Genomic DNA, 13,238 nt, shown 5'->3' with positions numbered 1-13,238 from the left:
CCTGTTATGGTAACTTGATTTTATTCATTTGTTGTCCTTGTTTCATCTGCCTCTGGACCTGCTGCAACATGCAGAGAGCTGTTGTTTACTTAAAGCACCATGTTATAATTTCATTAATTTGGCTATGAATTATTGGGTGTTGCTCTGTTTTGTATTTGTTGCTGTTTTTCTGATGTCCTTCAGTTTAAAACTGAGTCTTTTGATGTGATTCATTCACGTAATTATAATTTGTAGGCGGGGCTCCTCCTTTTTAACCTTTGAGATAGTTCACCAGTTATGTAGTCATTAATATCTGGTCATGTCTCTGACATGAGCTCACAGTTCGCTATGCCCCATTCTGTTGCCAGTATGTTCACTTCAGGAACCCAGAGGCACTAGAACAACTGCTTCATGCTTGCTATCATTTACTGAGAAGTACTTGAGAGAAGTGTAAATACCTGTTAATTTTGGACTCTGACCTCTCGCACATGTCACATCAGTAAGCAGTTTAACACTACATTGTAACCACCTAAAAATAGATCCACTTTTGCTTAAAATTTTAAGAAATTATTGCCAAAGCTACAAAGACTTATTCTGAAAAAAAAAAACTCAGCCACGTAACAGTACGCGTTCTAACACATCTTCACTTGTGTGTTCATCTAAAACTGAAGTGAATCACTCTGGCTCCATGCCGTAGGGGTTCCTGAGACTGCAAGTCACACGTGGTAATGTATTAGCTATAGATGAGACTGTTCTTAGGCACACTAAATGCTTCACTCACCAGGTTGGTGCATGGACAGGGTCGGTTCAGCTCTCTGTTTGGTTCCGGAAGTAGAGATGTGACTAGAGCCTTTAAATCCATTCACCCCAAGTATGAGAACATTCTAGCTGTCACCCATATTGGGGTAATGACCCTAGATTCTGTAACTTTGGGAAGTTGCAGCCAGATAGCTGTTGTTGAACACTATATGCATGTGTCAGAGACAGAGGCTACACTTTTTTTAGAAGTATTTTGCCTTCACAGAGAATGTTGAGTTCAATGAATGGCTTATGGCTTATTAACTGATGTCTTTTTGTTTGGGGGGGGGGGGTGTTTGTCAGCATGGGTAGTGAAGATTGATAGACATGCTTGCTTTGCTAGGTATGACCTTCAACTGTCTCCTCCAGAGTCCTACATATTGGCTAAGACCTTTTCTGTCCCCAGAATGCCTTTTTTAGACTATGTTTATTTGTTAGACATTTAACCATAGAACATTCAAATTCAGTCTACATTAAGATGGCTCTGTTTATTGCTAGAATTCTGAGCAATGAATTGCATCTGGAAGCCTTTCTTATGCTCAGGCACATTCATATATGTGATATTACAGACATTTGGTTACATTGTCCTGCCACCATTCCAACTAAAACTGGGTACAAGAATTTGTCACTCTTTCAGACCATCTGAGGGAGTATCTTATTTTATCTTCTGAAATATTAATTCACACCAAATACTTTGAGATTTGAACTTGATCTCCCTCACATTTTTGTTAAGTTTGATAAAGTTAATTACCACAACCATTACAACTGTGGATCCACATAAGTGTCACCTGAGAAGCACATTAGATTCCTTGACAAGTTAGATACCATATTTATTAATTCCAATAGGCAACTTCATTATCCATCAGTTGGTAATTCTGTAAAACTAGCTGTAAATATGCACAGTGTTTTGTTGATTTTATTAAAATCAGCTCCCTAAAAGAAATTGTCCCAAGTTCCCACAAGAGCTAAATACAGTAAACTGTGTAAAAAACAGCATGCATGTTAGTGCTTCAGAGATGTAGGATAGAAAGTACCTATAAGGCAAAGACTAATTATGCATTCCAACCACTGGCTTAATACTAATACAGCTCTTATCACATGCATTGAAATGCTTCTGTGGAACTGAACTGCAAACTAATTTGCTCTGTCAGTAATGAACTGTACCTACCTGAAAATTCTGAATGGTTTGTTCCTAAATGAAAATTCAATACTGTGCTATATTATACAACAACCATGTTACTGCCAATGCCTGTGTACATTTCTGTGTAAATAGTTATGCATCCTGTTGTATATTTAGTTGTATTGTCTGCCCTGTGAGGCCCGTGTTGTGACTGAAAAGGGTGTTTGGACAAGTTCACATACTTAGTAAAAAAAAAAAAGTTAAATAAAAGCCGCGGTGGTGCAGCGGTAGCGTCGTCTCCTCACAGCAAGAGGTTTTCTCGTTCAGTTCTTGGCTGGTGCGCCTTATGTGTGGAGTCTGCATTTCCTCCCCATGGTCGAGTGGTGTTCGAAAGACATGCATGAATGGGCGTGCCTTCGTTAAAGGTTGGGTATCAGGCTGGCACCTTGGTACCGTAAAAATCTACTGCCAGTCATTAGCAGACCGAAGTTCCGCTGTGGCGACCCCTAACCGGGAAAAGCTGGAAGAAGAAGAAATAAGTATACTTGACCTTGTCCTTAGGAATGCTGCCTTTGCCTGCATGCCTATTAGTATTATCCCCTCCTTGATAAAATCTGACAACCAGACTGTCAACTTTTCCATTAAATTTGGTACCAAATTGCCCACTAACTAAGATGCATTCAAGTACTACTCCAAAGTCAGTTTTGTATATCCCTCTACAAAGGCCTTAAGAATTTCAGACATGCTTTGTCCCCGTGCTGATCCAGTTTCAAAAACCACAACATTTACCCACAATTTTTTCAGCTGCATCAACCAGTATGTGGATAAGCAAATACATATTATGTGGGGAGTGAGCACGGAAACTGAGAGCATGTGTTCTTGGAGAGGGAGGAGTTTAAAGACATATTTCAAAATGCCCAATGGCAGATGCTGGTTGAACCATTGAAGTTACGGAAGAGGTAATAATGCTGCTGAATTCCAATAATGGAGCTAGAATGACAGGATGTAAGAAGACCATGCTAACTGTAGTTCTTTTAGCAGCCAAAAATTAAAGTGATAGCAGTATAGTGAAATTTGAGGGTTAGACGACCTTGGAAGGTGTGCTATTAATGTAATGGAAATAAATCAGTAGGTGGGAGCTTGTTAAATAGGGGAAAGAACAAGATGCATATATTTAATTATAATGCATAGGACCATTGCCTTCACAGTGGGTATCTGAGGGATGGGAGAACTGAAAATGGCGTAAAAGTAAGAGTAGTGAGAGTTGGTAATGATAGTTGTGTTATTGGCAAAGTCTGTTATAAGAAGATTTAAGCAAGCAATTAGTTCAACAGTAAAAGGGGTTCAGAATATTCTAGAAGTTCTGAAGAGGGAGGAGGAGCAAGGGATAAAAGCACATAATAGATTCATCAGAAGGTGGGCAATGCAGATTCAGTAGCTTGAATGAAAACTCCATAAATGGTATAGCCTAGGAAGTGGGATGAGTGATATTATGTTTGGAAGTTTTGAAGAAGAAACTATTGATATTTGATACTTTGTTGCAAGGGGGGGGGTAAAGTTTGATAGCATGGAAGGAGATGTGACCTTTATGTTACTGTTAATATTCAGTATTATTTACAATGTGTTTTTCAAAATAAGTAAAATTAAGTTTATTGGTTTGAAAAAGTAATTATTTTGAAATGCTGAAAAGTTTATGAAAAAAAGAAATGTGACTATGTCTGTTAATTATGTGATTGTACCATGAATATGTTGGTGACTTTGGATGCATGTTGTTTGATAAATTGTGAGTTTAATAAAACTGCATTAAAAAAATCCCACCAATTTTCTAGTGTCATCACTTTCTGCATCTTGCAGTGATTCTGTAGCTACATAAATCCCTAATTTGCAAGTTGAGGAGAGTGCCTTGGCTTCCACACCATTCAAGACATACGAGTCACTTTTGAGAGGGGTCTCCATATCGGCCAGCTGTAACTGCAAAGGCTTTCTTTGGCCTGAAAGCCTTGAAGGAAAAAATATGCTTCTACTTCCTCTCATCTTCTTGTCAGATAGCCAGTCCTTTGTGCAGTACTATGTCATACACCTTGTGCATTGCTCATTTGGCACAAACCATTGAAAGACTCTTCACTTTCAAAACGCTTTTTATCTCTGGGGAAATGAACAAGATGCTGGATGCTCTGAATTGCTCCATTCTTTTTCTGCGGCTACAGATTTGGAAGCCATATCTGGTCAGTGTCTTAGGGAGGTGGGGTAGTTAGAAAATTGACCTGCTTTGGTACTTTAGAGAATGTGGTCTACACTTTATTCTGCTGAGCATATCAGGGCAAAGGGAGAAGGGGTGGATTTGTTTTCCATCTGTTGGTGTGGTAGAGTACTGAATACATTTCCACCATTCCTACTGATTCCATATCTGATCACTAAGTTCAGGGAGAAAAAAGACAAATTAGTTCTTATTTCCCCTTGAAGGCCAAGGGAGACATGGTTTTAGCACTGTGATTGCTTGTTCATAGGTTCATAGGTTCATACTAGGCTATCTGCCCTAGGGCATTTACAAGCCTAGCCAGAATGTGTTTGGCTTTCGCCACCCATTTTAAATTTATTTTGCTATGCCCTTTTTCGAAGTTAGTATACTGTGCCTCTATTTAACAGTGACACAGAAGTGATACCCGGGGTAAACCTACGATCTCCCATCCACTCATCAAGATTCCTCTTGAAGAGAGTCAATGAGGGACTCTGCCTAACCTGGACTGGGATTTTATTCCAGAGTGAAGGGAGCCTCTGGGTTATGAATCTGTCCCTCCAGCATGTCCTATTTATTTCAGTGCTGAGGTTCAAGTCTCTCGAGCGCGTAGCTCGATGGGATTTGGATTTTCTGAGGTGCAGCATGTCCATTAATTCCGGGTTGGACATGGCTTTATACGTCAGGCACAGATCGCCTCTGAACAGGCGGTATGCCACTGAGTAGAGCTGGAGTTTCTTTAACCGGGCAGCATATGGCATCTGTTTGAGCCCCTTGACTCTCTTGGTGAGGTACTTTTGGGGTCTTTCCAGTTGCTGCAGGTGTCTGGTAAGGTACATCCCAAAAGGGGCATTGTACTCAATTATGGGCCTGATGAGGGATGAGTAAAGAGGCACGATGACGTCCCCTGATCTAGATGTGAATCCCTTCATGATTAGGTGGGCTATATAAAATGTTTTTCTAACCACTTTGGTCACGTGGTTGTCGAATGAGAGATTGCTATCAACTTGGGTCCCCAGGTCCCTAATTACTTCTTCTGTACTTAATGGATTACCACCTATGTGGTAATTTGTGGGCACTTTGTTTTTGCCAAAGGGGATGACTATACACTTTTTGGCATTTAGCTTGAGGCCATGGCTCTGGCACCAGTTGTCTGTTTCTATGAGGCCCTTTTGGAGGATGCTTGTGTCGGCTGGAGAGTCGAATATGGCGCCCAGTTTGCAGTCATCTGCAAACTTGGTCAGCCACAGTCCTTCCGTGTTGGCCTGTACCTCCGAGAAATATATACCGAACAAGAGAGGTCCCAGGACTGAGCCTTGTGGGACACCACTTGTAACTGGTTTGGAGTCTGACATGGCTCCAGCAATTCTAACCATGTGGGTTCTGTCCTTGAGCCAGTTTGCAATCCATCTAGTGACATAGGGGTTATCTATAATGCCCGAGTGGGGTATTGTATCGAAGGCTTTTGCGAGGTCCAGGTAGGCTGTGTGGACCACCTTCCCCTCGTCAATGGCCTTGGTGACTGTTTCAAAGAAATCAACCAGGTTTAAGAGGCAGGATCTGCCCTTAACAAAGCCGAACTGGGTAGGCTCCAGTGTTTGTATGTCCCCAATATCTTTATTTATGAGGTCCATGATGATCCTTTCCATAGCTTTGCAGACCAAGCTAGTCAGGCTTATGGGGCGATAGTTTCCAGGATCCGTTGAGGCACCACCTTTATGGAGAGGGACCACTGTTGCTGTACGCCACTCTTTGGGCACATATCCTGTAGTAAGGCTGAGATTGAACAGTAGTTTTATGTTTGGGTTTAGCTCTTCTTGGAGTTCATGTAGGACGCAGCCCGGGACACCGTCTGGTCCTATTGATGCTGTGTTTTTTGCTTTGGAGAGGGCGGCTCTTACCTGAACATCTGAGATGTCAGTGGGGCAGCACTCTGCTGGGATAGATATTTGCCCTTTTGGTGGGGAGGGGGGGGAGAAGTTTGCGCTGAACCTGTCAGCTAGGATGTTGGCAATGTCTGTGGGTTTGGTGTATTTTTTTGTCATTTTGGACTAATTCTGAGCATATATGGAAATTACCACCCAGGTTCCTAACATAACTAAAGAAAGCCTTGTGATTATCCTTAGTGTCCTGTGCAATTTTTCTATCGAAGCTGGCCTTAGACAATTTTATGTGTGCCCGTAGTTTTTTGCTAATACTGATCAGTGATGCCTTCCCTTTTTGGGATTTTGCTCTATCATTTAGTAGCTTCCTCCTTCTATTGTATAGTTTGTTTATGGCTGGGGTCCACCAGACAGGACGTCTGCCTTTGGAGGATTGGGTCTTGGTTTTATTTGGGATTGCATGATCCCTGCATTCCTGAAGATGTTCATAGAATGCGTTTATAAAGGATTCTGCGGTCTGGGCCGTATTTTCCACAGGCCCAGGGGCTTTGAAGGATTCCACCTCAGTTTTGAGGAGTGTGAAATTTGCTTTAGAGAAGTTTTTCACTGTGGTTTTCTGGGCAGGGGGTGGGGTCGGGATGTGAATATCCAGTGAGATTAGTTTATGGTCTGATCTTACCAGTGAGGGATACACTTCTGGTCTGGAGCATAGAGTCCCCATGTTGGTGATGATCAGGTCCAGTATGTTTTCCCCTCTTGTGGGAGTGGTAACAAGTTGTTCCATAGCATTTGAGTTTATAAATTCTAGGAACCTTTGGGCTATGTCTGTGTTTGGGTAGTTGAAGTCGCCCAATATAATGGTGTTTGGAGAGACCTTCATATTTTCCAGTGTTCTCAGGAAGGCCGAGTGGGGTTCCTGGGTTTGGGAGGGTGGTCTGTAGCAGGCTATAAACTGGAAGGCAGTTTTACCCACTGTTAGTTGCACATGGATACTCTCTGATGCTTCGTGCTTTGCCACCAACCTGGAGGTGTGGGTATCTTTGATGAATATCGATACTCCCCCTCCTTTTGTGGTTCGGTCCAAGTTTTGGGGCCGAAAAGCATGGTATGAGGTATAACCTGGTAGTGCTGGGGTGCTCTCGGTAGCCCTGAACCAGGTTTCTGTTACTGCACAGATATCGATGTTCTCCATGCTAAGGAGAGTTTTGAGTGCGTGCATCTTGAGGTTTAGACTTCTGGCGTTGAGTAGCATTACTCTTAGTTTCTTATCCCTTGTGATACCTATGGAGGTATGATACCTATGGGGTGTCACTTGAAACTATCCAGGTCCTAGTCAGGGGTGAATCTCCCAGAAGTTAGTTTTACAAATCACTCTACAAGTGGGCTTGGCCCTCGTTATTTCACTGAATTTGCCATCTAGGGTCACAAAGGTGAGTATGGCTGCCAGCAAGAGGCTTCCACTTGGCAGACCTTTTCCTGCAAGTGGAAGAACCATTTCTCAGTTTTGGTAATTAGTACCCTTTACTGCCTTGGTCATTTAACTTGAAGATGATATTGAATTATCTCATTTCCCTTGTATGATTTAGACCACAGTGTTCAACAATGAAAGTGTATGGATCATCTGTTTCTTCACACTTGGAATTTGTGGATGGCAGTGTTGTGGTCCATTGTGGCTGATCAAGGAGTTTCTTAAAGGAAAGTTGCATCTCTGTCCTTTTTTGAAGAGTCTACTTGTGGGATTGGATCTTCATAGCAGATAGGCTTGTCTGTTCAACATTTGAACCTCTTTTCTCATTTGTGCTTATTTGTTTCTTGGGAAATACCCTTTCTGGAGGCTGTCACTTCAGTACAGAGGATAAAAGAGTTTCAGGCTTTCATGGTCTTTCACAAGAAGTGGAGGTTCCTTCAGATGAACCCTCACTTCCTTGCAAAAGTGGTTGTGGAATTGTCCTTGAATAGATCTGTTCTTCATCCCATTTTCTTCATAAGGGCAGAAGTTAAGGGAAGGAAGGTGGATGACACCTCCAGTGTCCACTCACACCCTAGGGTACTGCTTTAAATGAGTGTAGAGTTTCAGGAAGGTAAACCAGTACTATTATTTCCTTTGCATTGGAGAGAGTAGGATTCATGGTGGACAAGTAGATTACCAACTGCATTATCTTTTGCCATCAAGCAGTGAACCACACCCAGGCTAATACTGTGGTTAGAGCTAACAGTAGGAGGGGAGTGAGTGACTGCCTCCAGTGTTGCTTAAAGAATGTCTGCATTGCAGGTGTCTGTGCTGTGGACACTTGGTGGTTTGTGAAGACCTTCAGCAAGCAGTATTGTCTTGACTCCAGGATAAAACTGTAGTCTCAGACATAGTTTTCTGAGCTGTGTGCTTTTGCAGTCCTCCAGCTGTTCCATCTTAGGGGTTACTGCTCGGGAGTTAAACCATCCAAGGACCCATAAAAAAGTGTTCACAATATTAGCTATAACAGATATGTGCACCCCAAGCACCCACAGCCTTTCCCATCCCCCGGAAGTAGTGACTGGGTCACAGTCCTTCATTCTTCTCCCGCCCTGCCTACCTCCTCAAGTGCCAGTGCTGCTTTTCAAACCCTGGTCACCTGGGTTGCAGTAATAGCTCCATCTCTTTGTGCCATAGATTAGATGCGAGAACCATTCTTAGTGGATCAGGAGTTCAAGCCCTTCCATGAGCCACAGTTGTTTGAATTCACTGCAACTTGGGCAAGTATATGTTTACGTGTGATTTGTTAGTAGTTTTATATGTCAATCGCTTGTTGTTGTCATTTTATGATTTGCAAGAAGGTGCTTGCTAGATACAAGAGTAGAACTGGAGGGCTTGGACTATGCATGCTCTTATGTGTGTGTTGCAGTATATCACAGTGTACATTGAAAAAAGCATGCTGACATCTTTGAATGTGGGATTTTCCAGATGTTCTTCGTGTTTCACTGTTGCAGTCATTTCATTTGGGTTATCTGCTTGCAGTAGCCCTCAGTCTGCCTGATTAACAAAGTCTTGGGTCCTACGTCGGTTGCTGTCTCTTCTTCCGTAACGTCAGGTCGTCAGGGGTATAAAACATGCAGCCGATGTCATTACATCAGTCTTTCTTGCTGTGCGATGCCTGAAGCAGAAGCAGTTTGCAAGTGCCGGTCGGCTGTCTCCTGAAATTTTCATTTTCGAGTTTCAGAAACAAAGTCTTCAACTAAAAGCTAAGTACCCCATTGGGGAAACTTTTTCTTGCTCTAAACCGATGTCAGTAAAAGTAAATAATTGCATTTCTTGTGGAAAGCAAATACCTCCTAAAGATTTTCATTCGTACTGTATTCCTTGCCTAGGCCCTGACCACGACATACCTTGCTTTCCGTCGTCGGTATATTTGCACTTCTAAATTTTTTGGTGCTCTGTTCAATTATCCTGATATGTCTTCGGTAAGCCATCCGGCTACCGACATTCTGAAAAAACGCAAAGATAAAGACAGAGACAGGCCACCCAGTTCGCTGGTACTCAGTGAGGTGCTTTCGCAGCCCCTGATACCACTACTTCAGATTCGCAGGCCTCTACTGAGACCCATTCGGAGTCCGGTATGCCATGAGTTGCTTCAACTGTGGAACCTGCAGATGTCTCTACCTTGGATGGGTCCGGAGCCGCTGTGCAGGCACTGGCTTCTGAGGGTGTATTCAGGCCTATTGACTTGCATATTAAACCGGCGCCATCTTCTTCTTCAAGGCCTAAAACTCGAACCATGCCTAGAAAATTGATGCCCAGACTGCATGGTCAGGCCTCTATGCCTAAAGAACCAATGATAAGAATGACTGAAGACCTTATTACTTTAATCAGGGGAAGCCAACTTTTCCCCTCTAAGAGACCTAGGACTGAGTTTGCTTATGATACTTCTGACCAGGATTCTGAAATTTCTGTTTCCTCTGATGACCATGATTTACGCTTATCTACCTATGAGGATTCTGATGCTGAGGACTCTACCCCCCCCCCCCAGAGGATTTCTCTTTTGGTGAAACCTTGCATACTCTCAGGGATTTCTCTGATTCTAAAAAGAGGCTTAGAGATTTCTTACGCCTGCCCCAGCACAGGCCTTTAGCTATACCTCCAGTACTGGACATTGTTGATGATGCCTTTTCGGAATCTAGCATGGCCCTGACTCTTTACCTGATAGATGTTACAGGGTTCCTGACTCTCACAAGTTCCTTTTCAAAAATCCTACTGCAGATCCTAAAACCATTTTACAGGGACTCAAGGACATTAAAGCTACTACTGCCAAAATTTTTACCCCCTCTGATAGAGACTCCAGGGTGCTGGATAGATGAGGTAAGAAGGTATACACTTCTGCAACTTTGGCCATTAAGGCCTTGAATTGCCAGTTTCGTATGTTAAAGTGTCAGCTGCATATTATTGGATTGCTTAAACAGAAAATGATGTTGATTCCTGATTGTGCTGAAAATAAGGATTTACAGGATAATTATGCATTCTGCTGAACAAGTTGGTAAACATACATTGCAATGTGGTTCTGATTCACTAGAGGCATCTTGCAGGGCTGCGGTAACTGGATCTGTACTTAGAAGGCATGCTTGGCTTAAGGAGCAATACTTGCCAGATCATGTTAAAGCGAAATTACTGGATGCTCCCTTAAATCAGGGCCACCTGTTTGGCAACAAGGCAGAAGAAGTTCTTAAAAAGATGGTGGAAAAAGCTAAATCTATGCAAACTGTTAAAGACTTTTTACAAGTACAACCTCCAAGATTTAGTAGGCATTGGCCTTCTAAGAACTGGTCCTTTCCTGCCTCTTCCAGACCTTCTCAGTCCAAACCCAGATCCAGCAGAGCACCCAGGCTTCAGTCCCAGGGGATGCACAGGACTAACCAGTGGGGGGCCTCCACTTCCAAATTTGGGAGTAATAAAACTCCCCCCTATGGTAAACTGTCTCAATGACTTCTTTTTAAAACTTTCTAGCACTTCTCAGCTGACTGCCCCTTTGGGGGGAAAGATTGCACTTCATGCAAAGAACTGGGGACTCATTACCCAGGACAAATGGGTTTTAAATATAGTGTCCCCAGGATACAGATTTCACTTCCACACATCACCATCTCCAAGCAGTTGGCCGGATCTACCTCCAAAGCAGTGGGCAAAGGCCCAAAAGCAAGTACTGTCTCTCTTAAGTATAGGGGCTATTCAATTGGTACCAGAAGAGAAAAAGGGGCAAGGTTTCTATTCGAGATTTTTCCTGGTACCCAGAAAAGACAATTCATGGTGTCCTATTCTGGACCTGTCTAAACACCTTTTTTGGTGATTCCAAAATTCAAGATGCTGACTCTTCACCAGTTGCTTCCTATGCTAAGCAAAGATGCCTGGTTGGCAACACTAAATTTAAAGGAAGCATACCTGCACATGCCAATCAGGAAGTCTTGCAGAAGATACCTACACTTCAAAGCAGGCTACACGCACTATCAGTTCTCTGCACTGCCCTTTGGCTTATCTGCTGTGCCCAGGGTATTCACAAAGTGCCTAACTCCAATCATTGCATTTTGCAGGCAAAGAAATATTCAAATATGCCAATACCTGGACGATTGTCTAATTCAGGCAGAAAACCAGGACATATTTTTGAATTATCTGGCTTTTGTACAGAGGGTGCTAACTTGTCTGGGGTACACCATAAACAAAAAGAAATCGCACATGGTACCCTGTCAACGAATTATATTCCTGGGAGCAAGCTTGAATACAACTTCCCAGATGGCTTTCCTCACGCCAGAGAAACAAATTCACTTGACAACCTACTTCAAACAAGTGGTCACAAAAACCCTGCTATCTGCAAGGCAAATACTACAAGCTTTGGGGTTCATGGCCTCCTGCATTCTTCTAATTCCATATGTAAGACTGCATATGAGGGAAACTACAATGGTATCTAAAAAGCCTATGGAGTCAACATTCTCAGGACCTGGAATCAATTATCCCTGTCATTCCTTGTCTATGCCTAGAGTTCCTTTGGTGGGCAAAGGCCTGCCACCAAAACAAGGGACTACCATTCAAACTACCCCCTGCCGCCCAAACCCTAACAACAGATGCATCAGACTATGCATGGGGGGGAGGCGCGCCTGGCAGTATAGTGCATTCAGGGCAAATGGAACCCAGTTCAAATGTACCTTCACATCAATCATAAAGAAATGTTAGCTGTACAGAATGCTCTGATAGCCTTCAAGGACCACATTCTTCCAGGACAATACCACTGTTTTGTGGTACATAAACAAGCAGGGGGGTACACATTCTTACCCCCTCTGCAGAATAGCCATGGCATTGTGGAACACAGACTTGAGCTACCAAGTACATCTACAAGCTCAATTCCTGCCAGGAAAACTAAATGCACTGGCAGATGGACTAAGCAGAACACTCATGGACCCACACGAGTGGAAATTGGAACCAAGTATTTTCAACATGTTGACAAGCAAATGGGGGAACCCAGATATAGACCTGTTTGCCTCCCCCCAGAACTATCAATTGGAAACATTTTGTAAAAGGACTCCCCACAGACAAGCTTGGAAAGTGGATGTTCTGTCCTTCAGCTGGAAAAACCTATCAATTTATGCCTTTCCTCCTCTACCTCTGCTCTCCAAAGTACTACTAAAGATCAAACAAGACAAACCAAGGATGATTTTGATTGCACCAGCCTGGCCACACCAACACTGGAACCCCCTCCTGCGTAGTGTGTCACTGTTGGCCCCATGGCACCTGCCTCAGACTCCTACCCTGCTGTCTCAGCAAGAGAACCAGATTCTGCACCCTCAGTTTCAAACACTGAACCTAGCAGCCTGGCTGATTACCTAAGCTCTCCTTTACCATCCCTCAGTAAACCAGTGATGGATGTCATTTTAGAGGCAAGGAGGCGTAGTACTAGAAAATCTTATGTTGAAAAATGGAAAAGATTCTGTGTTGAAAAATGGAAAAGATTCTGTGCATGGAACCAATCTCAAGGGATGAGCACAGCAGTGCCCAGTTTACCTCCGGTTTTACAATACTTAACTGAGATGCTTCACAAGGGCCTGTCTTTTTCCTCAATAAAAATTCACGCCTCAGCCATTTCAGCTCATTATAACACAGAACCTCCCCTCCTCTCTCTTCCACTGCTCAAGCAGTTCCTCAGAGGGGCCAAAAATTTAAGACCACCCAGGAGAGCTCCAACTCCAGCCTGGGACCTTAACTTTGTATTGG

General features: G+C 43.1%; 1 protein-coding gene across 4 annotated transcripts in view; it reads left to right on the top strand.

Moving 5' to 3' along the window:
- MYO9A (myosin IXA) overlaps window positions 1-13,238 on the top strand; it is a 2,281,069-nt gene that overhangs the window by 1,633,235 nt on the left and 634,596 nt on the right. The gene's annotated exons all lie outside the window — the stretch shown is intronic.

Source organism: Protopterus annectens, chromosome 7.part0 (genome assembly GCF_019279795.1).
Source record: "Protopterus annectens isolate FY-2018-M chromosome 7.part0, PAN1.0, whole genome shotgun sequence".
Classification (NCBI taxonomy): Eukaryota; Metazoa; Chordata; order Ceratodontiformes; family Protopteridae; genus Protopterus; species Protopterus annectens.
Note: the sequence above shows the minus strand (reverse complement) of the source record. Positions and strands in the feature narration are given on the sequence as shown.